This window comes from Tympanuchus pallidicinctus, unplaced genomic scaffold (assembly GCF_026119805.1).
Source record: "Tympanuchus pallidicinctus isolate F22 unplaced genomic scaffold, pur_lepc_1.0 scaffold1, whole genome shotgun sequence".
Lineage (NCBI taxonomy): Eukaryota > Metazoa > Chordata > Aves > Galliformes > Phasianidae > Tympanuchus > Tympanuchus pallidicinctus.
In genome coordinates this window covers 13,593,686-13,620,389 of record NW_026294618.1, presented here as the reverse complement: position 1 = coordinate 13,620,389, position 26,704 = coordinate 13,593,686, and the positions used below count along the sequence as shown (strand labels likewise).

General features: G+C 37.9%; 1 protein-coding gene across 3 annotated transcripts in view; it reads left to right on the top strand.

Annotated features, from left to right (window-relative positions):
- GREB1 (growth regulating estrogen receptor binding 1) overlaps window positions 1–26,704 on the top strand; it is an 88,026-nt gene that overhangs the window by 7,468 nt on the left and 53,854 nt on the right. Inside the window, exon 1 of one of the 3 annotated variants that reach the window (XM_052703622.1) lies at window positions 18,602–18,827. The exons of the other annotated variants lie outside the window; for them this stretch is intronic. The gene's annotated coding sequence lies outside the window, so the exon portion shown is untranslated. Of the gene's footprint in view, window positions 1–18,601; window positions 18,828–26,704 lie in introns of those variants that run through there. 3 annotated transcript variants of the gene reach the window in all.

The window sequence follows — 26,704 nt, the reverse complement described above, 5'->3', positions numbered from 1 at the left end:
CTGTAATATTGTGCTTCTACTGTCTCACACAATCTGAGTTGATTAGAATGTGTTGTGTCTAATGTTGTGTCTCTAAAACATTGTTTCAAAAGTTATTTTTATGACTGAGTTGAAAATTAATTTTTAAGTGTGACTGTCTAAATTGAAAAAATAAAATGGAAATATCCAGATTGCAAGGTAGTAAAATCAATCTCCTTATGTTAGGCATGAGTCATAAGATCTGATTGGCTGATCTGCCACAGTTACCTATGACTACAGCCTTCAGACTGTGAGGCTTCAATACAGAAAGCAGTGTTACTTTGCACCAAGACCACAGTCAACCAAGTGCCAATTGGATGACACAATTGTTTTTTACTTTCTTAATCCTACACAGTTTTCTAATAATCTTTCAGAAGACCTGGTATCCTCTGGGTAATACATCATCCTGGTTCACGTATCACATCTTCCAGTTCTATGCCAAGAAGAATCTCTCAGCTGAAAATGGCACTATAGCTTTTGTAATAATTAAATGGAGTGGGTAAAGAGCTTATACAAATATGCTAAGGCCAAGGATACTTAACTAAGACACTTTGGCTGTGCATCAAGTGATGTGGACATGGTCCTTTTGGTCTAGGATGGACTAGAACTGAGCAGTGTAGACACAACAGGTTCTGCATCCATGGACTTTAAGGACAGGTATCTCTTCTGTCCCAGGTGCTTGCATCGGTATGGGTGTAAAGAGGCTGGTCTGGATGTGAAGTAATGCTGTGTAGGGTGGCAGCAAGAAAGCATGGTGTTATGGGTCACACTATTCTCATTTCAAATTACCTGTCCTGCTTTGCCTAGTTTTTCATAGCTAGATTACATTGATTTGCATCTCATTTGGTTTCTTTAGCAATGTTTTTACTTTCTAAGGAAAAATGGCCTTGAATTCAGGTAAAATGGATCACTCCAACACTTAGTAAGTCTTAAAGTTTCTGAGTGAGGTCTTAATCTACAGGTAAAAAAGTAGCCTGAGGGTTTATTTTTTGTTTTTTTTTCTTATTTTTCATTGTGTGCTTCTGTTTATCAAAATGAAGTAAATTTTTCTCTTCAGGCATGCTTTTGAACATGTCTGGTTAGAAATTGGCTGTGTGTGTTGGGTTATGTGATAAAGGTCTGGCAACTCATAACGAAGTTGACACAAAGGAGAAAGAATAATCTCTGTCAAATACTGGAATTGGATTATAGAATGTTTTCTACCTGCAACAGAATTCAGGGTAACTGCAGCTGTAGAATTTACCTACACTCAAAGCCACATATAAATACATGCACATGAACATCTAATGTGTTTTATCAAGGAGTTGTTCTCATGTCCTTTTCTGGCTGTAACTGTGCTGACTGAAAGGTTACTGCTCCCAGTCCCTTGTTCGGGCACTGCTGCCAGGGGTTATCACAGCTGGCTGCCAGCTGAGCTGCTCATACACGTGGTTCCTGATCTATTTCTCTTAAAATGAATGGAGATGATGGAGATCTATTATTTAACATTTAATTTTTTTTTTTTTTTTTTTTTTTTTTTTTACTAAAGAGGATCAAGTGTTGCTCACGGGAGCAACTGTGTGCCTGAAACAGGCAGGGCCATATATTCTATCAGACCAATAGAGACATCTATAGAAATTATTCCTTCAGTTGATGCTGGCAGAACTGGAACATTTATTCACGGCCTATGTGCATTGAATTTGCATCACTGCTTGTTTAGTCTTTTCATATAGTGATATAGATATGGCCTTAGACTGGTGTATGGATTGTTTCTTGGGTGTAGTTTATTATTCATAGACAGGATTCAGTTAAAAGAAAATATAATATTTACAGACTTGTTCAGTAGAGCTTTTTTTTTACCCTGATTTAAATATCGGTTTTACATTCGTACAGGTTCTGCTTTGAGCACTCTATACTGATTCAGAATCCCCTGTTCCATCTGAAGACATGAAATTTATTTTTATAATAACAATTATTTGTTTAAAAATAACTGCAAAAACCCTCTGGTTTGGCTGAAAATCTATTAAACCCATTAGGATAAATTCTAATGCCCTTTGTACCATCAGCATTTTGTCTGAGCACTGTGTGAATTCTAAAACTTGTGCTTTTTCCCCCCACTCTTCTATTTGCTGGTATTTGCCTTAATTTTTATGGTAATGACTTAATTTAAAGAAGAGAGTTTCTCAAAGCTGCAAGATTCATGGTCATTCTAATTGTACATCATTTCTTTTGTGAGTTTTGTGTTATTACAGACACCTAAATTTAAGTAAATAACCATTGATTAAGTAGATGATAACAGGTGATTTAGAATTGGTGTTAAATCAAGCATTGTAGATCCAAGTGTTTGCATGATAAGTTTTGGACTGTTTTATTATTAAAATGTTAAGAATGCAGGGAAATATAGGGGAAAAAAATAAAAAACAACTCTGTGCTTAACACTTTACCATTTGGTCATAGGTTTCATTAAAGTTAGTTTTGAATAATGTAAACTGTGAAATCTTTCAAATTTCTGACCCGTCCTTGTCCTCATTCACACAAATTGTACTTCATGGGAGGGCAATGTTTTAGGAGTGTGTTACAAAGGTGATCGTCAAAGTACAGGGGAATAGACACACTAATCTGTTTGAACTCAAGTTGTTATAGATATAGATGACAGAACTCCCAGGAACGGCACAGAGCTGGATCAGGGAAGGTTCAGACTAGACATTAGGAACTGCTTTACCGTGAGGGTTATCAAACTCTGGGATAGGCTCCTTATAGATGTGGCTGATGCTCTGTACCTTTCAGTGTTCAAGTGGCACTTGGATAATGTCCTCAATAACATGCTTCAGCTTTTACTTAGCACTGAAGAGTTCAGGCAGTTGTAGAGGATGATATTTGTAGGTCTCTTGCAACTGAACTATTATTCCATTCCAATCATCAATAAGTTTGCCTTTTTAAAGATCTTAAACATGTGATTTCATATATATATATATATATATATCTAGAGTGGGATTTCAGCAGGACTTCCTGTAGATACATATATTAATTCATGTATGTAAGAAAGCACTTCAGAAAGGGGCAGAAGGGTGCTTCTCTAGGAGTTTTCTGGCTGATTGTGCAGAAAATGTTGTTTGAGTGATGTAGGGAATGTATTGAGTTGTTAACTGTGTTAGGGTACTCCTACTGTTTTGGCTAGGCATACAGTGCTTCTATGGGAGCATTTTGTTTAATTTTAAGGGGGAAAATGTTTAAAAGTACCCATGATGATCTCAGATTATTTCTGTGGAAGACAATGGGAAAAATGATCTCATTATCAGTCGGTGTATAAGGAGGAAAAAATTAAAAACCATTAAAATTATATTTCTATGATTTAAACAAAAATACAGAAATCAATATCAATCCTTAAAGTGTGCAAACCATTTAAAATGTGTCAATTTGTTGAGTGAAGTCACATCAGCAAGCTCATGTATCTGTGTCTCAAACTGGACTTCTCTGTAATAGTGACTAGGTAGAAATACTGTATCTGTGCACGGTGAAGTGTCAAGAAGCTTTAGACAGAGTGGTTTGTAAAATAAAGTAGATTTTTGAGAATGGTTTCAAAATCACAACATTCAAGCAGTTTTTTTCTCATTGGCACATTCTCTCCCCTTCTTTTTGTAAAATCTTCTTAGCGTCCGCACTGGTACATTAGGACAAAAAGTAATTATGAAAAGCAGAAGAAATCCTGAGTTTATTGGCTAAATTTGGATAGAATTTTTGACGTGGCTGACCATTTTTGCAGATAAGATCTTTGTGTCAGAGTGCAGAGGTCAGGGTATAGAAGCCTTGGGATATCAAAAGGTGGTGAGAAGAATGGCTGGGATTTCCAGCAGCCTAAGAGTGCTCTTTTGTCTTTGGTGGTCAGTTGTCGAGGATGATGCCTGTGTACATCAAAGAAATGTCTAAACAGTGTTATCTAGGCCTGTCCTTTGCCCCCTGCCATGTAATGGGCCTCTTTTCAGGAAAACACTGGGAAAGCTGAGAAAGCGAGCTGTCCTATGCTAGTGCTATTAATTCAGCAAGAAAGCAGATCAATAATGTTTGTGCTAACCAGTAAAACAATCTGCTAGTTTCTAAAAATGCAGATTAGCCAATCCTTTTTTTTTTTTTTTTTTTTTTTTTCCATAATTGACATTAGCTGAGACTGTATTCCATAAAGAATTCAACTTCTGCCTGCTTTATCAATTGTGGAGAATTATTCTGAGAGAAAACAAACAAACACTGGAAAAAGAGCTGATATTTTGTGCAATTCATACTTGAAACATTGATGTCTGAGAGAGTGCTACCATCATTTTCAAGAAGGATGTGCTTTCCTCATCAACAAATGAGTGACAGTAACAAAACAAAGCTTATACCTAATATATACAACCCCATATTGCCTTCTATTGAACGAAAAACAGCTGTTTGTGTTTCCTTTGTGCCAAATCCAATACAGAAATTTATTCTAAAAGTGTTATGTGAAAAGAAATTATGACTATTTAGAATATTTTCTATGTATGCCTATGTGCACAAGGAAAGACTGGTTCCTTTTTCTAATTTTTTTTAAATTTTTTATTATTATTATTATTATTATTTTTTAAGATATAAACTCTTTAAAACCTCACTTTTACAGACACTGGCTACTGTGAGTTTTAGTGGTGAGCAGCTAGGGCAATAATCTGGGGCCCCAGCCAAGTGGGAGCTCATTAGACTAAGGTGGGTGGTTATGAAGAGGAAGCCAGACTAGAAATGGGCTGGTACTGCTGGTTCCTGGCTTTTTTGTGAAGTCATAACAAATGGTGGTACCTATATCACCATGTAATGCCACTGTCATTCTTGAATTTAATAGAACAATGTAAAGTTGAGTCTTTGCAGGTTTGAGAGTTAGTGCAGTAGAATTATACAAATTTTGTTTGTAGATCACTTTCTAGGGATATTTGATAAAACCAAGATTTAATTAAAAAAAAAAAAAAAAAAAGGATTCATTGCTGCCCACATCTTGCTAACTGTATCATAATATACTCCAAGTCTTAAGTAATTGTAAATATCTCCATCCATAACTTTATTGAAGAGAATAGATCAAATGAAGGGAGAAGGACAAAATCCATACAAAATGAAATCCGATTCTTTAGTTCAGTTGTGAATCTGTGACTAAACAGATTAATTTAAATTCCTTTTAAAAGTGATTCATGTCTGCAAGTATCTTATTTCAATAGCTAGCACACTTAGCTAATGAGTAGGTCACTGTTTGTTAGCATACAGTGATATTCAGTTATGCCATGAAAGTATAATTTGTAAATAATAATATAGAAATCAAGGAAGCAAGAAAAAAATGTAATTTCTCTCATAAAGATTCCCAGGCTATCTTTGATGTTTACATAGTTGCCTCTTTTTTACCCATACTGAACACTCACTGAGGTCTTGCTGTGATGTAAATTCATTACTAGTCCTCCCATACTGCCATTTAAAAATCTACTTAAAAAAAATATAATTGAATATATAGGAAATAGATTTATTTTTTTTTTCCTATCATAACCATCTGCTTTTAAATTTTTGCTTAGACTGAAAGCTTTTAAAATTAAGTTTGCTTTTACATTTTGTTTTGCCACTTGTTGGTAGGAGAATTGAACCTTTCTCTGTAATGAAGTGACATCTATTACCTAATGTCAGGTTTAAGACAGAGAGGCCTTATGAGGAGGACTTTGAGAGACACTTGATTTCAGGGAGAAGGATGTGGTCCCTCTGAAGCCTTTACCTTGATTTGGTTGTGAAAGTGTGTTGAGTAAATGGCAGATAGCATCGCACACTTTGTTCTCAGTAATACAGCATAATGATGAGACAAAATAAGAAGTGAAGTAAAAGCAGTTAAAAATGCAAATTAATAAGATTATATGAAGAACATTGATATATGGCAAGAACAAGGAGAATAGTTTTAAACTAAAGGGGAGATTTAGATTGGATGTCAGGGGGAAATTTTTCACCGAGAATGTGGTACGGTGCTGGAACAGGCTGCCCAGAAAAGCTGTGGATGCTCCATCCCACTTGAAGCAGGGTGGGACGTTTCAAAATGTAATTAGCATTAATTAAAAACCTTAACTCAAACCACACACAGTGATTACATCCTCAGAGCCATAGAACGCTATATGCGTGCAAGAAATTAAGTGTGCTCTTGCCATACAATAACCCATGGCCTTGTTTTATTGTGCAGAACAGATACTGCAAGGAGCCACATCCTCTGTTTGACTTTGGCTAGAAAGTGGATGGGCTGTGAAACTGGTTGACTGTGCTTGAGTGGGAATGCTTGCCTTATCAAGTAGCGTAATGATGGACTTCATGAAGAGAAAAGGGACCTGGGGGTGTTGGTTGATGCTCAGCTGAACATGAGCTGACAGTGTGCCCAGGTGGCCAAGAGGGCCAACGGCATCCTGGCCTGCATTAGAAACAGTGTGGCCAGCAGGAGCAGGGAGGTGATCATCCCCTGTACTCAGCACTGGTGAGGCTGCACCTCGAGTACTGCGTTCAGTTTTGGGCCACTCACTACAGGAGAGATGTTGAGGTCCTGGAACGTGTCCAGAGAAGGGCGACGAAACTGGTGAGGGGTCTGGAGCACAGGGCTTGTGAGGAGCAGCTGAGGGAGCTGGGATTGTTCAGTCTGGAGGAGAGGAGGCTCAGGGGAGACCGCATTGCACTCTACAACTTCCTGAAGGGAGGCTGTGGTGAGGAGGAGTTTGGCCTCTTCTCCCAGGCAGCAAACAGGCCTCAAGGAAATGTCTGCAAGTTGTGCCACAAGAAATTTAGGTTGGACATGAGGAAGAACTTTTTCTCTCAGAGAGTGGTCAGGCACTGGAATGGCTGCCCAGGGAGGTGGTGGAGTCGCTGTCCCTGGCAGTGTTCAAGAGGCGTTTGGATGAGGAACTACAAGATGTAGTTTAGTTTGTGGTAGCAGTGGTTATGAGAAGACAGTTGGACTAGATGATCTTACGGGTCGTTTCCAACCTTGTGATTGTATGATTGTGTGATTCATCTGTATGAGTCTTCCAATAAACTCATTTCTATAGACTCTACCACTAAGGACTGTTGTGTGTGACAGATTGTGAGCAGGTGACTAACAGCTATAGCTGTGTTACTGCAGGAGGGAAGTATTTTGTCTTTGCATTTTGTGAAAAATTCTTATGAGGTCATGAAACCAAAACACTTAATGTCAACTGGTTAAAAAAAAAAAAAAAAAAAAAAAAAAAAAACCTGCTTTTAAAAACAAAATTGCTGTAAATATCATGTTGTGCACTGATAACTGAGCCTCAGCCCTAGGACGCATGTCTATGTTTGCTGATGTGTGTGTAGATACAGGTAGGATCTAGCCACCTGATTCACTTTTATCCATTACTGGCATGTGGCTATTGCTTTAAAAGAGCTTCTTATTGGTGTTTGGGGGTACAGTTGGCTGAAACAGTTGAAATGGTGATAAGCAGAATTTATTCAGAATAACGAAAGATTCCAAGTTGCTTATAAACTAATAAAGAACTATTCAAGAAGAGAAGGTTTTATAAAACTCTAATTTGGTAAAGAATTGTGAGCATTTTAATGAGAGAGTTCTATTCATGTAGTATATAGAGTGTTGATTGAATGGATGATAGGATTAAGAAAAGATAATATATTATTTCTGTATCTGCAGTGTATGGATCTGGAAACACTGATAGAAGTTAGCATTCATAGTCAGAAAGGAAGGACTTTGATAATGTGAAAAAAATGGGAAACTTGCTGATAACTTATGTCAAAAAAAAAAGAAGTCAAAGGCTTGAAGATTTTCTGAAAGGAACTGGACAAATTCATAGAAGAAAGATCTGTGAATACTAGTTAACCCTCCGGATGTGGCTGTAAGCTGCACGTCAGATCAGGTGATGACAAAAAAGCCTTCCTCTCTTGTGCTCCTTCCTGAAAGCTACCTGAAGCCACAGTGGGAAGCAGGGTGGTGAGCCTGGAGGACCTTATATATGATACAGCTCCAGTATTTCCATGTGCTAAGTTTTAAGTGAACAGCAGAATTCTAATAGGGGTAGGTTTGTAATTGTGTATACTAATTATTCCTCCCTTCTTCACAGCTTTTGACACAAAAGACAAGGAAGAAAGATAATATTTCTATCTGAAAGTGACATGGGCCCCTTGTGGGCTTGACTTATACTCTTCTTTAGCCAGAGATCACGTTCTTGAGTCTCAGACACCTTGTAGACAAATGGCAAGTTTAATGATTGTTCCTTGGTACTTAGGGAGATGATCCCCTATAGGGGGTAAATTCTTCAGAGTACTTCATATTTGGAACATCCCATATTCAATAATAGAGCAATTGTTCTGGTGCACTTAATGAAATTTTATTTTCTTATTCTTCAGAAGTTAAACTTTATTGTGGAGCAGTTTCCTGAAAGTGGTGTAGTAGTGTTTATGTAGCATTTAAATATTAGGATGAGTTATAACAAATTAGGATACTCTTAAGCCTCCCCATGTCAGATGTACATTGACAAAGACATGGGAGGTAGGTGCCCTCTGGAGAGTAGATAAATTACATAACAGTAAGCTATATTTTTCTGAGAGAGCTTTTATCAAATGTCTAGGATGAAGTCTTTATAAGAAGGTTTGGTTTTTTTTTACTGCTGTTGGACAAGTAGTGTGTGTGTGTGTGTGTGTGTAAAATATCTGTAGTGCATAATTAAGGGAAAGTGGATCTGGAAAATATGAACAGTCAGCCCTTAAAGCAAAGAATTTTGCTCTTACACAAATTACAGGATAAATGGATGCTTGGAGATATGAAGAGTAAGCCCTTAAAGGCAAGAATTTTGCTGTTACATAACAGCTTGTTCCTATTCCTAACATATTGATTGGTACAATATGTCCAGTGGTGATGTTTTAGAAATACCATTTTGTACTGTTCGTGATGTCTGTTCACAGTGCTATTCCATTCTTTTCTCAATCACATGAAACTCTGTTCTTTTCTGACTTTCTTGATCATGAGTCTGTTTTCTTCTGCAGGAGTGAAGTGCAGTGAGTTAAATTAGAAGTGGGAGCAATGCCTAGGTTATTTGAAAAATGCCAAGAACTCTGAACTAACTGAAATGATGGCACTAAAAATATGTAAATGAGAAAGCGTCTTAAATTTTGCAGCGGGAGCTAAAGTAAGCAATCACTCCTGGTGTGCTGTTGATATGCAAGTCGTGATTTTGTTCTAGTAGATGCCTTTCAGTCACGTTTTTATATTCTGAAGGATCCCAGTCCATTGAAGCCTGCTAATTCTTGTGGTGTCCCTTCTTGTATTTTACTGAGTCTTTTCAAGGTCTACTATGTCCTTTTTGACAAAATGGGCCTAAAGTGCACACAGTGTATAAGGTTGTGGATTTATCCAGAAGCACAGTAACATTTCCTGTCTTGCTTTCAGCTCCTTTCCTCTTAAGTCTTAAAATCTGATTAGCTTTTGTTGTTGTTGCTTGATTGTTTGTTTGCTAATGAAAAGAAAAATAAAAGTAAAATTTAGTTAGAATTTACTAGTAAAGTCACTTATTATTGAGTTACTATGCAATAATGAGCACTACTGAGGTTGCTTTTCTCAATGAAGAAATTGACATTCTAGGTAATTTTTTTACTGCAGGAGTATATTGAGAATATAATTTCTGATACAAATATATCATTCTTAATCTTCCAAGAAAACTGCTATTATGGTTACAAATTTAAATACCATGTTCATTAGGATTATATGATGCGCATTTGTACTTGACAGAAGGAGTGAGGTATGTAAATGCCGTTAGGCTGTTTTAAGATTTTTATGGTAAAAAATAATTGCTATTTGTAGTTTGTATTATATTTGTTATAGATCTATTCTTCTCATCTCTTACTAATATTTTTGATGTTTGTGTTGTGCTATAATGATATCCTTTTCAACCTGAACAACCCAAAAATTTCAAATAGGCCATAAATGTCAGAATAGCAATGCTCTCTTCAGCTACAGCTTCTTTCTGTATTATGAGGTAAAAAATTAGTAAGGATTTTAACATCACTTTCAACAGAATATCTGAAATCACACATCTGTCAAATTCATTATCATCCTGGTGGGTTTGACTCCAGAACTGTTTTTTTGACAAATTCTGAGGATGGAGTACTGTAGAAAATTTACAGATCGTCTCCTCCTTGCTTTCCAAAGTCCACACATCTGCCAGGAGTTTAAAGTAAACAGCTAAATGTTTAGTAAGTGCAAGAAGAAATGATGATCCAGCACAAAAAGTTACTGTAGGAAAAATGCTCAGATCTCAGCTCTGTCACTGTTCCTGTGTGACTTTGAAATATTTGAACTAAGTCTTTTAGAAGCATTTAGATGAATCTACCTGAATCTTTTTCAGTTGTAACTAGGGACTCAGGAGATTATGGGTACTATGCCAAGAGCACTTCAGATTGTAACTTCCCATCAGTAAAATGGAGAAAAGGCATACCCTGTAGTTCTACTAGGGAGTTAGTAAACACGGAGTTGTTCAAGAATTATTATATAGAAGTTGTGATTTGAAAGAAGAAAGAAAAAATGGAGATTATAGCACTTCTCAAAACTAAGATGGCACAATTTTTATTTAAGTAAGTCTGAGAATTTTACTGTTTGGAATATTGTCAACTGATGTATTTAAAATGCAACACTGAACTCTATGTCATTTTTGAGTAGAAGTTACCAGATGAGAGATTAAAGGAAAATATATCTAAAACCATGGTAAACTAAAGAGATCAAAATTCAAATGATTCCTGGTAATTAAAACAAGCCAATCAGATAGAAAGTTGCGTAGTGTATATTTGTTTTAATTGGAAGCAGTGACATATATTATTTTCTAATTAATTGACTGTGAAATGAAACCATCCATAGGTACACATAGACCTGATATCTGCCCAGGTGTCTATGAGGAAGTAGGAGCAAAAGATGGAGTTGATGAGGTGTCTGAGCACCAATCTTATGAGGAGAAGAGGCTAAGGGAACTGTGATTGTTCAGCTGGGAGAAAAGGAGGCGGAGGGGAGATCTTATGTCTTTCTACAACTACCCAGAAGGTTGTGGCTAAGTGGGAGTTGGCCTCTTCTACCATGTAAATAGCAATGGGATGAGAGGAAATGGCCTAATGTTGCACCATGGGAGGTTCGGGTTGGGTATTAGGAAAAATTTCTTTTCCCAAAGAGTGGTCAGTCACTGAAATGGGCTGCCCAGGGAGGTGGTGGAGTCACCATCCTTGGAGGTGCTCAAGAAACATTTAGATGTGGTACTAAGGGGCATGGTTTAGTGGGGAAATAGTGAAATAGGGAAATAGTTTGAATTACATGATCTTGGAGGTTTTTTCTAACCTTAGATATTATATATTTCTATGAAAATGGTAATGGAAATTGTGTAATAACTGTGATAGTTTGCAGTGAAATAGCAGCATCTTTGATGTTAAACAATAAACACAAGTGTATCAGATCACATAGAGTTTAGTTTTACTTTGTACTGGCAGCAGAATGTAATATGCCTGTTCCCCAGCTGTGCCACATCTTGTCTCCTGACCCAACGTACTATCTGGAGTCCTGCATCACATGGTCTGATATATGAAATCTTTCACAAGGACAGTGAAGAAAGTTGAGAGTTCTTCAGAGGTGCTTTTCTGAGCACACAAGTGGGTGTTACTCAGCCAGGAGTTTCTCAGGTTTCTTTTTCCCCAGGATGACAATTTCAAGAGATGGAGGAATGTTCTGAAGGAAGTGTTTTGAACAGTTAGAGCTGTTAATAGCTACGAAAGCACCAGTCAGGCTGTATCTTTAAGTTTTTAAGAAATAGTCTTTGAACATTTGTTTAAAATTCTTACACAGGTACAGCATGACTGAACAAATAGCACTTCTGTGAGGTGCACAAGTAACAGTGAAATGTGAGTGAGATACAAAAGCAGCAATGGTTTCTTTTGCTTGTAAGAGCAGTGAGGAAACAGTTGTGACGTTCTGAAATGCTCCCCTTGTGCACTGAGAAAAGTAAGGCTTTTTCTGGCAGTGATTTTATCTGTCATAAAACAGTGTGTCAGATTAATAATGCATTCTATTGAAAAGGAATGGGAGGTTTGCTTAGCCATGATTCATCGTTGTCTGGTGCAGTAATTAAGTCTGTTGCTTGCCTTAGGGTCAGCGTGACCCTGTTTATTTTAATTTTTCAGCTCTGAAGTTCTGTGCAGTGGATGTTGAAGAAGGAATTAGCAAGAGAGAGTGATTTATTGGTTTCTGTAGTTTTTTGGCAAGTGCTTATTGCCCTTCATTATTTTTTTTTCTTCTCATTCATTATTGAAATATTGATAATACCTAATTGGCCTTTTGTTTTACTCTTTAATTACATTTTTTTTCCTTAGAGATTTTAGAAAACATACTATCGTGATTAGGATCCTTATCAGATCAGTGATGGGAAGAATACAGGAAATACTTATATGGCTTTACATACAAAGCAGTATTTAAGAAGGTTCTTAGGTTCTTTAAAACATTTTCACTTGAAAGACAATTCCGTTCTGCCTACCCTCTTACTTCATAAGAAGGAAGCAGTTTACTATACTTGCTTTCCCAGTTTACTTCACATTTGTTAAGTATTTCCCAATAGATCCTGCATGTTATTTTGCTGTTCTCTTCAGTACCTTTTTAATAAATCCTGTGGGTTTTTTTTTGTTTTTGTTTTTATATCTACAAAAAATGAAGTGTAGTTTCCTGACATGATTTTTCTGGCAACACTATTGGGGTAGCTCAAAATCATGAATGTAACTGTTCTCTGTGCATTAGAGAAGTGATGTCATCCCCAGCGTATTTCCAAACAGTGGAAGGGAGTCACAGAACAATGATAAAAATAAAAAAGTGGATGAAAACATTTAGAAAAATTTATAGAGTTTTCCAAACTGAAATGTGCTGAACCCTGATCAGCTCTTGCAACTCTGGGAGAACCCAGTGACACCTTTGTGGACGTGAAGCTGCCCAGGTCAGCATAGCCCATGGGTCATAACGTGCAGTGGGTCTTTCCCATTTTGCTCAAAGTAGCGTTTTTCAGAACGAACTGACTAGTCATGTGTCTGCTGTGCCCTTCACAAGACTTTTGTGCCTCTGAGACAGTTTTTGTGCTTATGTGTGGCAGGAATTTAGCTTCAGTTCAGACAGCAAGCTACTATAAATTATCCTTTACATCTAGCAGGAATGGTCAGCTTGACATGCTTGAATGAAAGGATGCCACTTAGAGGAACCTTGATAAGCTTGAGAGGTGGTCCCATGGAAGCCTCATGAAGGTCAGCAAGGTCAAGCACAAGGTGCTGCACCTGGATCAGGGCAATCCCCAACAGGGAAGTAGACTTTACAGTAAGTGAATTAAGAGCAGCTCTTCTGAGAAAGACTTGGGGGTACTAGTGGGATGAAAAATTGCGTATGAACAGACAATGTGCATTTGAAGCCCAAAAAGCCAACCCTATCTTGGGCTGTATCAAAAGAACTGTGGCCAATAGGCCATGGAAGTTGATTCTCCCCACCTACTCAGCTCTCATGAGACTTTTCAATGGACTACTGCATTCAGCTTTGGGGTCTTGAGCAGAAAAAAGACATGTTTACCTGTTGGAGCTAGTCCAGAGTAGGGCCATGATTATGATGAAAGGGCTAAAGTATCTGTCCTTAGGAGACAGGCTTGAAGAGTTGGAGTTGTTCAGCCTGGAGAAGACAAGGCTCCAGGAAGACCTCACTGAGTTCTCCTTATTCCTTAAGGAAGGTCCACAGGAAAGGTGGGGAGGGAATCTATCAGGGTGTGAAGTGACAGGACAAGGGGGAGTGGTTTTAAACTAAAAGAGGGTAGATTTATATTAGATTTTGGAATAAATTCTTCACTATGAGAGTTGTGAGGTACTGGAACAATTCTCAGTTGCCCAGAGAAGTTAGAATGCTCCATCCCTGGATGTGCTCATGGCTAGTTTGGATGGGGCCCTGGGCAACCTAGTCTAGTGGTTGGCAACATTGCTCGTGCCAGGTGGTTGGAACTGAATGATCTTTAAGATCCCTTCCAACTCAAGCCATTCCATGCTTCTATGATCTTACAGCATGGCACCTATTGCATGCCGTGGAACGTGGAGTGAGAGCAGGTGAGTAAAAGTACCAAGTTTTCGTGTTTTTTTTTGTTTGTTTGTTTTTTTGTTTTGTTTTTGGAAACTGTTGAAGAGGGCTGTGTGGGATGATGGGAGAAAAATTTACATAATCTTGTCCGTGAGAAAGGAGTGCTTTTACTTAATTATTTGCAGAACTGAAACATAATGTAAAATGCCTGGATGTCAACTAATATATGTGCATTGTAAGAAGTCAGGTGATCAGAAATCAGGAATAAACTGGAATCTGAGTCATTTGCCAATGTAAATGTATCCATGTCCTTGCTGTTTGTTTTGCCGTTGAGTATGGGAATAAATTTGAGGTAAAGTATCTGATAACAGTTTTTTGTTTACATGCTTCTTTAGACATTTGAGTTGCCAGCAGGTCTTTTGGTTGTTTTGGTTTCCTGAAGATCTTACACGGTGTTAGCGGGATCCACAAGGGTGTCTCAGGTCTCCTGTCAAGGCACAACTGAGGCCACAGAACATCTACATGTGGGCAACTGAATTGAACCTCAAGACTCCCAAATCTAGATGTCTTCATGTAGAAGACATCTACATCCTAATGTAAGACATCCTAATAAGAGCTCTTATTAGGAATGGACATGCAGTCAATGTGATCAGTGGAGCCAAATGAGTGATATAGCTAATGCTGAAGTAAATAAACAGTAGTGGTTGGTCAGCTGAATAACTGCTCCATTGATCTTATTGAATAGTGAAAAATTCTGCCTAGTGAACCGATGCATATCTGTGGATCGCTTCCATTGCCTAAGTAGTTCTCCAGTTTCATTTGAGGTTCTGTGGTTTACCTGAGATGTTCACTATTGGATATGACCGATGACCTGCCTCAGACCTCTGCTAGAATCCAGTCAAGGCAGTTCAAACTTAGTTTCAAAGCTAGAATATATGTGTAGTTAGGAAACTAAATCACACTCTGTATTTCTAGACGATTTTAAATGTCTCCTTTTGTACACATCTAAAAGTACAAAACTAAGAGACATTCCATATATCTCTTTGGAGGACACCATCCTGGACTACATGAGAAGTTCAACCCAATAGGTATTTCCAGTCTGCATACAAAGAAACTTTTATGTAAGATTTTAAACACATTTTAACAGTTCTGGCAAAGCAGAAAAAGCAGTTATACCTGCAACAATTTTAAAAACATTTTGGGAAGAAAGGTAGCTGTCTTTCAATTAAATCAGTTGCTCTGCCTGGCTGGGCCATGTTTTAATTGATTTTTATATATTCTGCACACATCAAATAGTAAGTTATTGGGTATTTTGGAGGAGCAGTCTCCATTTTTCCCTGCTAAAGCAGGAGGGCAAATCAGACAAATAATCTTTGCTTGCTTTTCTGCTATAAAATTATACCTTTCTGGTGGATAACTATATAATCATCTCTTCCTTAACTGTTCCATCAATTCATCACTTAAATTACTGATTCATTTCACACAGGTTTGGCAACTCATTTAGACAGACAAACGCGATCTTTTGACATACATTATGTCAGCAGCTGCATACAGACCAACTCTCACTGACTCTGCATCTCTCATACATAATCTCTATGCTCATCAGGCACTCCTGGCATTCCTGCTGTGGGTACTAATCAAATACAACAGGCCCTTCTGTTTTCTTTCTATTTCTCCCCTGGAACTTCTATTCTGTGCCTATACCGAGCGGGCAGGCTGCTTTTACATTCTGCATTCCACCACTGAACTCTGGAATAACATATTTTTCTTCTATTTCTGCCCTCTATTAATGTTCTTTGAGTGGAGTGATCCTTCCAGCCCAAAGGAAAGCTGGAGACTTCATTTTAGGCAGCACCCTATACAGCATCCCAGAGAAATCTGGTTCATGACTGCATCACAGTTATTAAGAATGTCTGGCTGGCATTAATTGAGATACAAATACGTATTCTATGGCTTGTGTTGTTGTTGAACTGGTAAATTACTAAAAGATACTCTTCCAGAAATCATGTGTGCTCATACTCATGCATGCGTATTTCTTGCAGTGTTTGTTCTTCCTTTGCATTTCTCGTAACTTTGGCAATGCAGTCTTTTAAGTGTCATCTGGTGAGGTTAATACGTGTAAGGTTCACATCTTCACATCTGTGCATTGCTAATAGGAAGCCAGACATCACTGGACATCTTTAAGAGATGTAGTGTCTGTGCATGGTGCAATAGCTGTTCCTTTGTGTATGCAGTAGTACACTGAGCGCAGCCTCTCAAATTTTGTTTTGATTTCCTTTTATTCAGAAGATTAGAGGCGTAGTACCAACACAAAAGTAATGATGCTACGTATGTAATTTCTGTTAATTTAGTTCTGTTAGCAGAATGAAGTATCCGCTTTATTATGCTTTCTTTACTGCTTTTGTTATCAACATAATGCAAAAGACTCTCCTAATTTAAAAAAAAAAAAAAAAAAACAACCTTCCGCCCTTCCAAAACCTGTAACAAAACTGTTGACGTTAATAATGCTTCAGACTGACAGATTGATATGTGCCCTGACAGGAGCACCATGACCCAGCACAGCACTTCTGTATTAACAAGACATAAAGTCAGACCGTTTATCATTTAGTATAGCCAGCACACAAATTAGAGAACAGCTTGCCAGGTTATACTGTGGTCTAATTGCTTTGTTTTTGCTACAGCTGCAGAATAGATAGCTTTGAAACCTTCCTGTGTTCTACTGTCAGAGGAGAGTGCTCGTGTCATGGCGACCCAGCTGAGTTGTTCGGTGGTTGCGTACAGTGCTGACTCAGGAGTGTTAAGTGTCCTAACCAATTCTTCAAGCAGCAGGCTATTCTAAATCAAAAGAAGGAAAACGCTGTAAAGATATAATCACTGGCAGTTACGTTGGGTGTAAGATGTTCCGCAATGCAACCAGAGTATGAAACTTTGGGAGTAACTCACTGGATGACCCCAAGGAGCTCATGCTTTCATTATGGTACAGTGTGCTTTTCAGTACCAGGCTAGTATTCCCACGCTGAAAAATACTGCTTACTGAAAACATTCCTATAACATAAGATGACAGACTCACAGTTGCTTGTATTTGTGGCTATTCAAATGTTGTAGTTGAGAGATATTTTATAACACCTAATTTTCATGTTGTAAGTATGTGCATTTGTCGATAGATTGTGTCCTGACTGCTTAGTCCCTCACGCTTTGCTGTTTTCTGGGGTGAGAGAGCTCTCCTCAGAATAACTCTGAGGTATTTTAAAAAATACAGGAAACTATAATTTTTGATCCCTTAAAATAATCAGTTTAGATCTCAAACTACAAGTTCACTTTGCTAAAAGGATGAAACATGAGCTTTGTAGTGGTTCTTTAACTGAAGATGCTTGATTAAGGTTTTTGCATTGCATATTTTTGTTTATTAATTTTTCTTACTTGAAAAAAGTTTATTACTTTTTCTTACTCACATTTTCAACATGCAGTGCACGTTGATCTCCTGACTGAGTAAACCTTGATGCTGTTTGATTTTCCAGTGTAATTAATTTACGTAAAAGAAGTATTTGCTGTCTTTTATCATAACCCCAGGGATGGCTTTATGCCTTTTAGCCTATTTCCATTATGTATCTGTTCATCTTCGTTGTGTGGAAATTATGACAGTTTTATCATAGTGTGTTCAGTCAGAAGAAATCAGTGAGGATTTCTACATCAACCAGCGATGCCTTTCTCTATCAAAGAAGTAACAGGCTCTAAACCTGTGCAGCCCATATGTATAAAGGGAGAGATCAGAGACTGCCTATGCCTCTGCTGTTCTGAAGCAGACAGCTCCAAAGAGCTTTTACTGCACATCCTGCCCTTCTTGGGGGCTGCCCTACATTGCTGCACTGCTTCCCCTAATGAGCCTAGTGGGTTAGGATCAGGTTAAGGAAAAATGAAAGTGGATGGATCAAAAGCCTTTACAGTCAGTATACGATGACTCTGTAATTTCATGTCAGATTCTGAAAACGTTCTCAAAAATAATCTCTAGCATCCATAGCTAAAAATAGTAAAATATGTCCCATCTGATGATTTCTTTAGAATTTGCTTTGGAAAGCATAGATTTAAAGATAATCTCTTTCCTTCTGACTTGCCAGTCTGTTTCCTACTGCTTTGCTCTAAGATGTGAAGTGCTGCTGGTACAGAGCTCGCGTGTAAGACAATAGTTGAAAAGAGAGTCGTGTCTCTGTCCTGGGTAACACAGAGAAACCCTCTGCCTTACAGTGCTGGGAAAGGGAATGACCGAGACCTGTACAACATTTTTAACTAATTTTCCACTTGCCGCTTTGATCATCATTTCCTAGCACTGATTTGTGGCACCTCCTCCCCTCCCTTTCTCCTCCCCCTACTTGGCTTCTTCCTGCTGCTTAACAGGCTCAATTGGTTTTATGTATGTAATTCTTTTTTTTTTTCTTTTTTTTTTTTTTTTAAGAGAGTTTGAAGGTGGTCTCTAACAGAATTGCTTTCATCCAAAGCCAGGAGCTGATCAAAGCAACACACAAAAGCCGAATGGGAGCCAAGGCAGAGCTGCCTGACTAGCCATAGGGTCAGGGTTCTGTGCTGTAGAAATAGTGAAGCATATTGCCTGAGCTATGCTGGGAGCTGCTGATAAGGGATTTTTTCTCCAGTAACACCTGCAAAGTTTAAGAGATCCCAAAGGAAAATCAGACAAATCTGCATCAGAATACATTGTTTCCTGCAGAGGAATGTGAAGGTATTTACTGAATGAAGTGCATTGCTTAAATGTATTTATTGCCATATCATAGATCAGGCTTATTCTGCATGATTACAGCACTGGATTCACCCAATTTATGCTTATTCTCAATGAGTTAGACCAGCTGTCAGTTTATTAAGGAATGACATGCATGATTGGCAATGAAAAGAAGGTTCACCTGAAATCAAAAAAGCAAGAACATGAAAATCATTTTATATTAACATTTAATCATCATTTAATCATTTAATATTAACATTGTCTGGAAATGGATTTCCTGTGAAAATTACTAAGAATCGAGCTAATAATGGGTGTTCAGTCTTCTATACAAAGTCTGATTAAGATTTCTTCTGAATTCTTTTTGCAGACACGGGTGTTTTTTGGGCATCGGTCCCGATTAATGATGATAATTCTCTCGAAATTAGATTAGTATTCGAGTGTTTGACTTTTCACCAAGGACTTCCTACTATGACTAGTTTGAACTTTGGCATTTTTTCTCTTTATTAAGATAAGCTAAGATAGATACAGAATCGTTTTTATACAAGTTAATCTGAATTTCCTAGAAAAGTTCAACGCATTTGAGAGTAGTCATACAAGCTTTTAAGGTGAAGGATATTTAAGTTTTCAGTATTCATAAAGGAAGATTAAACTACATCTTAAAATCAAAACAACCTTTCATCTTTAAATAACTAAAAGAATTTGGTTGTTGCTGGAGTTTGTCTTTCCTCAGAAAGCTACAATGCAGGCTGTTACAGTTTAAATTCCTTCCCCTCTAAATTGCTAACATGCCTGAGTCCGGATCTTCAAGCCTAATGCATTGCTGTGTATTTTAATGGCTTTATGGCAAGTCAGAGTGCTCTGTGTTTAGTGGAGTTTTATTTAGTACAATTGAATCTGTATGAGAAGTTTAAAAACACGTAGACATAGTCTGTAAATTCTTTTTTTCTTTGTCTATGAAAAACATTCATGAATCACTCCTGCTTATATTTTTTTCCTGCACAAATTAAAGGATTTTCATTGAGAAATGAACTCTTCCTCTTCAAAAGTAATAACTGTTGGTTTGCAGTTGAATAATTTCCCCAAAATAAGAAAATAACCTGAAATTCTTGTCTTTCCAATAGATGAAAAGAATGTGAAATAAGTTTTTATTAAGGAAGATCAATTCAATAGCTTGATTTGCTGTCTGCCTGAAGGGAAAAAAGTAGTTAATAATGTCTTTACTGAAAATGCTTACTTCTGATTTGTCCCAATCTGTTTTCATCCCCTTTGTTATCAGTCATTACATCTATGAGTGCACAAAGGGCAGATAACAAATAGGGCTTGATTTTTCAGTAGATGGGGAAAATGGCATATATTTGATTTCATTGCAGAGGTATCTGTTTTAACCTCTGCAGTGATTTCCTGACAACAATGATATCTCTCACTGTTTTTTTAACTTCTGAATTGAGTGAGAGAACTGATTCTGGTGATTGACAGAAGCAGTTTGGCATGGGATTGCAAAAAAGCTTGGTGTCTTCTTCCCCTCTTCCTAGGGCACCTGAAAGCTTGGCACCTTTCAAACAGCACTCTTGTTCCAAGCTCCTGTTGCTTGGAAACATGAGTCATTGGAAGAAATCATCTCACTGCTAATGCAGGAAAAATCCTATGCTTTGGATCAGCCTAATTTTCAAAATCAAAATAAGATACCAGGTAACAGACGAAAAAGAAAGTGGTATATTGGTCTGAGTCACAGTATTCTTTTGGTGTATTCTCTTTATGGAAACTAGTGGAATTGTTCTTGGCTATATTAAGATGGTGGAATTATGTTCTCTCTGACCTGTCATCAACCTTAATCACAGCCTCTGTGTTTCATGAACTGCTTATCAAAAGTAACATTGAAAGGAAACCATTAAGTTTAATCTTAAGCCTTTCTAATACAATTCCACAGGAGATATATGAGTTCTAAGATCCGGTATCAAAAAAGAGCTGGAATTTCTGGGAAAGATATCAGTGGTTTAAGCTAAAGCTTTAATGTTACCTTTAAAATACAATGGTCAAATGTGGTCTGCTGAACCATAACTTTATTCATCTATGAATCAGCTAGAGACTTTTCAGTGATACACCAGTTTAACTGCAATGGAACAAATTACTTCACAGATGTGGATATAAATCAGAAGATCCAAGAGTGGCTGCTGATACTACTCACTTAGCACTTAGCCAACAGAGTTGGGATAAGCAGATGATAATCATTTCATTTCTCAACAAATTTTTGAAGTTTCACATTTTCTCCTTATCAGTAAGACTAACCACAAAGTCAAAACCTTCATGAAGATTTAGATGAACATCATGTAAGTAGTAAAATATTGGTCTGGAAATGTTCTCAAATGAAGACGTATTTAAATGTTTCCCATAGTCTGTGTTTGTGTCATAACCCTCAGTTTTCTGAGCCCTTTTTTTCTCTTTCTCACTGCCAACTCATTAAAGTTGACAGTAAGAATATTCAGATATCTTTTGAAAACAGGTTTGGCTTCCAGAAACCTGTATGTTTTGCAGAATTTTGAATTAGCCCACCTGTTTTCTATGCTTGTAGAAGTTTTTTATTTGTCATACAAGTGATAATTTCACAGTATGTGAATGAACAGATTGTTTTCTTAAATAACAAGTCTTGCATTGTCCTCGCTCATATCAGCAGCTCTCTGGGGCTAGTGTTCTCTCCGGCAATTCCCTGGCACATTTTGGAAGTTAGGATGACCATACCCAAAAAGCAGTGTGGATCAAGTAACTTTGTTTTAAGCCATTAGTAAAGACATTACTTATGATACTATGTATGCATTCTGTGAGCCTCAGAGAATAGTTTCCAGCCCATTTTATTGTTTTCTAAAGATGTAACCTCTATGTGACTTGATCATAAAGCAGGCTGTGACAGACAGGAAACACTGTGCTGAGTCTTGCTGAATTCTGTAGGTGTGAAAGCTGTAAAAGTCTCCTTCAGTTTCCCTGAATTAAAAATTGAATACAATATGTTTGTCTTGCACTTTTATGCAGAAAGTTAAAAATAATTTATTCTTGCAAATCCGATGATTAAGAAATCACTGTCAGTAATTGCAGATAGCATCACAGAAAGAGAAGAATAAAACATGATTACACAGCCTTGTTCCTGAACTGAAGCCATAGGGAATATTTTCTATTGGTTGTCATTGTTATTGAGGAGAATCACTTTTTCAGCGTTTACAAATTTACTTTTCTTTCCTTAGTTACTTCTAGAATTCTGCCCTAGGATTTCTCCCTTCTTAATCAGATTGTTGTTTTTAATATAGATTTTATAGGGACTGTATTAGAGCTAATAGGGACTTTACTTAACCTTAGAAATAGTGATGGACTCTGGGTGTTACTAGATTGTTCCAACTTGTGTTCAGAGAGCTATCTGATTTTCCAACACTGAGCTTTGGACAAGTCCAATTTCAATAGAGAATGCTTCCTCCTTCCAGACAAATATTAATAGATAATGAATTGGATACTTAAAACCGTGATTCATTCAAACAAACCCCATCTTGAAGAATTTATGAACTTCCTCTTGCTATAGCAATGAAATTATTTTACAGTACTGTTGGGCTTGTAGACCTATTATCATTCTCCTATTAAAAAAAAAAAAAAAAAAAAAAAGAAAAAAATAGAAGTTTATTCTATTAGGTCATTACAAAAAAGTGCAGACTGTTCAAAATGGGAAAATGTATCCATTGCTATTGCTATACTGTTTTACTCTGACATGAACAGCTTCTGTATCATAAATAACTAAACTGGCTAAAGATATCTCAGGAGTTTGTTCATGTTGCCTGCAAAAGGACATGAATATTGTTCTAAATTTAAACCTGTAGTTGTTCAGCTGTTGATACTCCTTATTATGATTTTTTAAAATCTTTTACCTACCTTTTATCATTTCTTTTAGAAATAATATTCTGAAGTAGTGATGCCAAGAGAGCTTTAAAATGGAAAAAAATGTGCAACTCAATGTGAAAATTTTTCTCTTTTAATAATTTGCAAGTCCTATATAATTCTCATTTCTTATTTAGACATCAGCCTTCTGTGATGTAGTGGCTGATTGGGTAGATGAGGGGAGAGCAGTGGCTGTTATGTGCCTTGACTTCAGCAATATTTGTCACCTACGGCATCCTTCTAATGAAGCTTAGGAAGTGTGGGATAGATGAGTTGACTGTGAGGTGGACTGAGAACTGGCTGAGGGTTCTGATCAGTAGTGCAGAGTCTAATTGGAGGCCTGTAGCTAGTGGTGTTCCCCAAGAGTTGGTACTGAGTCCAATCTTGTTCAACTTCTTCATCAAGAAGCTTGTTGAAGGGATAGAGTCCAGTCTCAGCAAGTTCACAGACAATACAAAGCTGGGAGAATTGGCTAACACATCAGAAGGCTGTGCTGTCATTCAGTGAGACCTTGATAGGCTGAGAGTAGTGTGGAGGGGAACCTGATGAGTTTCTGCAAGGGCAAACGCTGAGTCTGTACCTGGGGAGGAATAACTACATGCATGAGTACAGGTTAGGGCCTGACCTGCTGGAGAGAGTCCAGCAGAGGACCACAAAGATGACAAGAGGCCTGGAGCATTTTCCTTATGAGGAATGACTGAGAGACCTGAGACTGTTCAGTCTGGAGAGGAAAAGGCTGAGAGGGGAGCTCATCACTGTTTATAAATATCTAAAGGCTGGGAGTCAATGGATGGGGCCAGACTCACTTCAGTTGTGACCACTGACAGGGTTAAGGGAAATGGACACAAACTGAAACACAGAAATTTCCAGAAAAACATGAGGAAGAACTTTTTTACTGTGAAGTACCCAAGCGCTGGAACAGGCCACCTAGAGAAGTTGTGGAGTTATGTTTTCTGGAGATATTAAAAACCCATCCAGATGCTTTCATATGCTACCTACTGTAGGGGACCAGCTTCATCAGGGGGACTGGACTGATGAACTACAAAGGTCCCTTCCAAGCCCTGTAATTCTTGAAAACTTGGGATACAAATGTTTTTAATTTCCTTCAGATCTCTCAACTAAAGTGATTAACAGTGGCTTTTTAATTTCGCACTTGGAGCTCTTGACTACATTTTAAAATCTTCTTAGCACAGCTTGCATAGATCCGCTTTTTCTGTTTCTGATAAAGCCAAAGGTTCTTTTAACAGTCTTATTATTATTATTTAGCAGTCATATAAAGCCTCGGATTAATTTCTGTTCTCTTATATCTATAGTTTTCCTTAGGATATCACCAGAGATCTTTTCCAATGAAACTGTTCTTTGATTCTATGACACTCATCCTGTCCAAGGTGTAGGATAAATTCTGCCTGGTGTTGCTATGCTAGATCTTCAGTCTTCACAAAACATTAATACTCTTTTACTATAGACAACTGCATCTGATAAGTCACCAGTACATTACAGTCTTCCTTTCACTAGTCAAAAGATCTCTCACCAGCATCTCCATTCTAGGTTGGAGATGGCATGTCCTTCTGCTGCTGGTCATTGCTCTGTGTATGACCAGTCACTGTCATGGCTCTCATGTTGGTAGGTGTTGTCCTCATGGCTGAGCAGGCATTTTCTAAAAGTGCATCAGCTGGAGTACAGGACCATAGCAGAACAGTGCAGGTGATGGCCTTCGTCTTCAAAACCTGGTGATTTCAACTGCAGTTGAACCTGAGCATGAATCTGTAATCAACAGGCAAAGCTATTAACTCTGAATCACATTCTGTATTTCCTAGTCAAGTAATTGCTGTTTACCAACGGAGTCCTGACAGTTCCTTGTTTGGAACTAGAGAGCTTTTCTCTTACAACTAACATAGATCTACTTTTCACTTTCCCCATATACTTTGTTTATTAGGGTAAATGCTTAGTAAATCTTTCTGGCCAGTTAGCTGTGCCATGTAGATCTTCATGCCATGGACTACGCTATCAGAGAATTAAGGGCCAAAGCTAAAGCCAAATAACCAGGAAGCCCTGCCTTCCACTCCATGACAAACAGATGTTTGCCCAGGACTCCTAATATCTTTAGACTAACATATTCACAGGCATTCTCAGATGTCTGGCATTTCTCTTTGGCAACATTTATCTGTGGGTTTCTAATACGTTGTACTGACCCACTTCAGCTGTGTCTGCAAATTTTTTTTAGGCACCTATGTTCCTCAGAGTGCTTTCATTATTCTTTTTGTCATGGTTGTAAGCAGCTCTCCCAGCTCCAGGTCTTCCTTCCTGTTTTTTTCCCCCTTTGTATTAACTAGTATTTTTCTCTGCATGCTCTCCATGGAAACTGGCTGTGGCAGTCATTTGCTCTTTGATTTATCAGCGGTTGGGGTCGAGGCCTACCCTTCTGTTGCCCTGTGATTTTTATTTTTTTTTTTTAATAGATCTGGTTGCCATCTATGTTCATGGCTTGGAATTTCACATGTATTTGAAACTTCAGCCTGCGCCACCCACTTGTATCCAAGAGAGGCATAAATCTGGGCTGGGAACGCTGAGCTCATTGAAGCAGGAAAATAGGACTCAAAGCCTTTGCTTCCTGGTGCCACAGAGTCAGCAGTTTACAATTCAGGTGCCGCAGTCTCGGCGGCTTTAAAGAAAAGAGGCTGACAACCATCACAGGGCTTCTCCCCTGCATGCTTCATGGAAGTCATCTCTCCCACAACTGAGAGAATTACTGGGGCTCTGAATGACATGGACTGATGTTGGCAAACGCCTCCAGGAATGGGGCATCCACAACCTCCAAATCTTATGCAATATACAATTTCTGGCTCCAGAAGTGTGTGCTTGATGATGTAAAATGTCTCTAAAAGATTGGCTGTGTCTTCTGAAGTATGTTCCTGAATTTATGACTGTGTCTGACAGTGTGACAGCCTACAGGTATGCGAGAGCTTACCACAGATACAAATCCAAAAAGTTTCTGTTTTGCTGTACAAACCCATCCGTATAATTAAATTGGAACTATAGTGGAAGAAAAACTGTGACTGCATCGCAAAGGATGCCAGGATCTGGACCTTGTATAAATAGTGTAACTGCACTGGTTACACCAGACTTATTATCTGGTGATGCTGATTTCTGGCATCCATAGCATTACAGACAGGGTTTCTGATGTGTGTGCTAGCAGGCTCTACATAACAGGTATGCAAGGTGCCTGTAACAGTAGCATCTGTTGCTATTCCTAATAAACAGTACAGAATAATAGCTGTTTGTACCAGTAGGAGAGAGTTTATGTACTGAAACACTGCAGTATTTTTTCTTTCATCACTAGTAGATGCAAATAGTGTCAATGAGCAAATCAGTCTTTGTGCCTCTTTGCTTAAAGCAGTTCTGCGTGTGTATTTATGTTTAAACAATGCTTTTGGATCGTCTCAAAATATTGTGTCTCTCATTAGATGAATTTTAAATCTTCCTATTTTTCATGTGCTCTATGGAAGATTTTCAAGAAGTAAATGAGTAAGTTTGGAAGTCCAGTTTTGGTCATGGTTGAGAGTGGGTAAAATCCAGCCTCTTGTAAGGCAAGCCTCTGCAACTGCAGTCAAACTTTGAGTATTATCTGAAGGCTGTATCAGGAATTATGAAGTACAGAAAATCTTTTGGATGTTTTCCAGTCTTGTTGTGTCTCTGCCTGGAAATACAGCAATCTATGTAAAAAAGTGTGAAGTGCCTGATAGCTGAGTGGTGCTTCCAATCCAGAAGGTATGACATTGAATATACCATATTGAGTGCTTGTTCCTTCATTTTTACTTCTTTTTGGTCCAGAATTTCAAAACTGTGCAGAACCATACAGTTCCTGGTCCTGAGAATGTGGAGATGGGTCCCTGGCCACTAGACTAACAAACTAACTAGAGAAAATATTGTTCATAGGAGGGGGAGAGATTTTAAGAAGAATGACATAT